This window comes from Tetrao urogallus (assembly GCF_951394365.1).
Source record: "Tetrao urogallus genome assembly, chromosome: Z".
NCBI lineage: Eukaryota > Metazoa > Chordata > Aves > Galliformes > Phasianidae > Tetrao > Tetrao urogallus.
The window spans coordinates 4,318,649-4,323,145 of NC_136816.1; positions in this window are offsets into that span (position 1 = coordinate 4,318,649).

Sequence of the window (4,497 nt, forward strand, 5' to 3'; positions counted from 1 at the left end):
GGTGCAGGATCAGTAAAGCTTGGCTGGCTAGAAGTCAGCTGGAGACACAGTTTAGATGACAGGGTCCCAGCACTTACACTGGTGCTCCTCCAGTCTCATGCTTGTCATTTGCCTGCAAACAGAGAGCAAAACCCCTCTTTTCAGTGCTGCCAGCTCTAGTAAAACCATTTTATTTTCATCTCATGCACTCCAAAAGGCATTTCACAAAATAGCACCTGGTTCTTAGCAGCCCCTTTTCTTATTTCACTGAATAATTCACTGAAAAATGTACATCTAAAACCTCATGGAAAAACATCCTTACAAAACAACTAACAAATCCTAACAAAACAACTACAGCAAGATAAGAAACAGATTCCTAAGCAACCAAGATCAGTATTAATGGCAATACGATTTGAAGCTTAAATCTCTGACAAAATGCAAACACAGACAGAAAACTGGTGAACATGACCTCATACTCAGGACACGAAAATTAAATAATATCTTAAGCATACAATTTATCTAGAACATCAAAGTGACAATCTAAGCAACAGCTCAAACATTCACTATGCATCTGATGAAAATTTATGACACTTTACATCACTTATGCATGTTTCTCAAATTTATAAAACATTTCCTTTATAAGCAAATTTCAAGGATATTAAGGCCTGAAACTTTATTTTTCAGTATACAGAAATGGCTAGTAAATTCACCCTTTACTGTGCAGTATTGAGAGCTGTCATCTGTCCAAAGGCTTATCAGAAGCTTAACGGACCTGCAAGGTTATGTTATAACGTTTCTTAATGAACTTTGTGAACTAAGATTTTATTTTTACTACATCTTCTTGCTTCACAGATCCAAACTGCAATTCTATTTAAGATAAACACTTGTCATTTTCATCACAATTATCCACACATTTGCAGCACACAGACATCTGTCATCAAGGCCACAAATCCTGTAATACTTCAGGTCAAACATAAAAAGGCAAGGTCTGTCTTACGGTCATCTTTTCCTGCCAGAAATTGCTTTCCACTCACATGCAACAGGTACTTTCCAGGCAAGACCTCACCCACAAAACACCACAAGCTCTCAGATCTTCAGAACAAGGACTTCCTTAGCAGACCTTGCAGTTTTTTCTCTGATACTAATTTCTAATCAGATGTGACATAGGTCATTCAACTAATTGAACAGAGAGAAAAAGAAGAAAAAAGTATGTAAATTTAAACATTAAACATTCGTTCAGTAAATAAAGAAGAGCAAGGAATTGTAACATAACAGCTAAAGATGCTGAAATTGTTTACAGGTAATTGCTTGGGCTTTAGCATTCATTTCCCTGAGTGGTTGCTGTGGTCTAAGCTGGCAGGCAGCTCAGTGTTACACAACCCCAGCGTGCTGGGGGAGAGGATCAAAAACAGGAAACAGTAGAAGAACTCATGGGTTGAGACAAGGACAGACTGACAAGAAATGGATAAGAAAAACCAGGAATATATTAAACAAGCCATGCACAAGGCAATTGCTCATCACCTTTCAGCAGATACCCAGCCAGTTCCTGAGCAGCAGCAGCACTCACTGGCCAGTTCCTCCCAGTTTATTGTTCAGTGTGATGCCACACGATAAGGGACATTCCTTTGGTTAGTTTGGTTCAGCTGTCCTGGTTCTGTCCTCTCCCAGCCTTGTGCACCTGCTCACTAGCAGGGCAGTGTGAGAAGCTGAAAAGTCCTGGACTCTAAGCACTGCTCAGCAACAACTAAAACATCCGCTTGTTATCAACATTATTTTCATCTCAAATCCAAAACATAGCACTACACCAGCTCCTCGAAAGAGATTTAACTCTATTGCAGCTGAAAGCCTGGTAGCAGTCTACTCAGACATCCAGCAAAATATCATTCAGGAGCCCATTTTCAAGCCCACCCCTTCAAGGACTTCTCCTGACATAGATTAAAGTCAATTGCAAAGCATTAACTGACTTCAGAAGGTCCCAGAGGCCTGTGAAAAGTTAGCACTTTGCAGATATTCCCCAACATACAGCTCACACCCCTTGCCTAATGAAACTGGACAGTTCTCCTTACTTACACTATTGCTTTACTTCTAAAAACTGAAATTACTTAAGTTGCTGGAAAAGATCAATAATTTCAGTGAGTTAACAATTCAGAATTTCATGTTTGCTCAGATTAGGTTGGGCTGAAAACTTCTGAAGTTATTTCTCAGGTTAAGCAGTAGAGATTTAAAGTATATCCGTATCCCAAACTAAAGATTGTGCTTCCTGTTCCACCAGAGGTCATTTTTTTTTCAAACAAGGTATCTCAACTCAGTACAATCTTAATTTGGTAAATATATTTTTTCAATTATTCACGAACTGAGTGAAACATTTTTCATCAACATAACCAAGAGATAACAAAGAAACTGAAGCACTGACAGGTGATACGCAGAGACACTCAGACTTCCTCTGACGAATAAATCACACTGGGAACTTCTGCCTTGTTTCAGCAGACTTCTATGGAGGCTCTTCCTCATCTTCACCCTTTGCTTTTGGAGCACGACCTACCAGACTTGGAGCTACTACTGGCCCCATCTCATCCATATTTCCATACATAAGGAAAATCCCTTTAAATTTTTTTCCCAGCTGAAATGCAGCATTCACACCAACATTACACCTAATTTTGTTCTTTTTCCTCTTCCACACACATTTTTAGATGTAAAATGTAATGTGTTATGGCTCAGAAAGACAGCTGCACTGTGGATAACAGCCTCCAGAGAACGCTTCCCCTAAAATCAACACAAGTCACGGCATCACCTGAAACACGACTTGCACAACCAGTGCCTTTGTGCAGTGTAATAAGTGCAGCAGGGTCCCCACCTTGCAAAATCTGCTAGGCACACGATAATGTGCTCTTTTTAAACACACAGCTTCTAAAGGCCTACGAGTTTCACGCAGCTGTTTGTTTAAAAATTTTAAAGGTACACAGTCAATCCTGAAAGGGTCAAGGTCCCCACGGCACCTCCATTTGAGCTGACTGTGTATGCAAAAATCTGGGCATAAAACATACCCCAACACAGAATAAACACACACAGTGTCCTCTGAGATGTGTAGTTCTCCTTCTCTTCTGAAGGTATACCTGAACTGTCAGCGATCCAGAGAACTGGAGCGTTAACTCTGTAACTCCCAGTGCTCTACATGATGTTAGGATGTGAGAATATGATAACAAAAATCTTAAAACCATGACAGAGGAGTAACATCACACTCACACAAGAGAAAGAGGACAGCCAGGAAAGCAAACAGGCAAAAGGAGGGAGCTGCTCTCCAGGGCTGTACTCATCATCAACAGCAGTGCAAGGCCATGGGAAAGCACAGAGCTGCCCAGTTGCTGCACGACCACGTACGTATCTTGGGAAGATGGAAAGCCCAGTTTGGCTGAAGAACTGGGAAATGGCATCAGTTAAGTTCTTGAGCCTAGACTGCTTGTGCAGGGCTGAAAATCCAAAAACATCCGCTACTGAGAAACTGTGTGTTTTTGGTTCACAACCTGCAGCAAAAGTCAACAATGCTGCTTTGGCAGGAGCAGGCTCACCCTGAAGAAAGCACAGCAGACAGACAGCAAATCCATAATTACTTACCTGGTTTCCTGAAGAGTGAGACTTGTCTGCTCACTCACAGAGCATTGCTGCTCGCTGACAGTCTGCTCTTATATGCGAAATCACATTTTAAAGATTATGTAAGTCCTTCATTCAGACAGGCAAGATTCAATAAGATGACTGATGCTTAATTAACCTGCTCTCATGTACACTCTGAAATCATCCAGAGGCTGGCAAAAACATACTACAGCTTCATAACGCTGTTTAAACTGCACTGCAGTATGCTAAGCCTTAACTTTCCACAGCACTTTTCTGCAGCTCAGAGCCTAATAACGTCTAGCAGAGTGATGCATCCCTAGGTCTGGAAATTCACTACAGCTCTTAGAGTCCTAAGTTAAAAATCATATTTTATTGCTTGTTTACATTTTTACAGTTTCATTTACAACATTCCACTGTAGTGAATAATGTGTACAGAATACATACTATGCCAGAAAGCTTTGCTGCTGCAAAACCATTCTTGTGAATGTGTTAATACATTCACTGGAACATCATTTGATTTGGGAAGCTGAGTATTTTCTTTATCCCTAACTAGGGTTTTGTCAGAGGAGATTTCCTTGGTGACCAAACAGTAATGAAAAATGGTAGCCTCTAAAATAGGTCTCCTTCTCTTCCATGAGGCTTCTCAGCGCAGTGTTGGTTAGCACCTTAATGGGAGGTAATTCAGGAGAAACGGGGAAATCTGTGATGTGGCTTACCTGTAGGCAAGGCAGAAAAGGTGAGGATGCAGGGAAAGAGCTGAACACGAAAAATGGGATGCAGTAGAAGTTAGTGGTAGAACGTGGGGGGGGTCCTCCAGCAGAGTTTGCACACTGGAGCACGCATCTGGTGGACCTATGTCTCAGGGAAGGTGGCAAGTGCATTTTGTTGTAAAGAAGGCAAGAAACATGG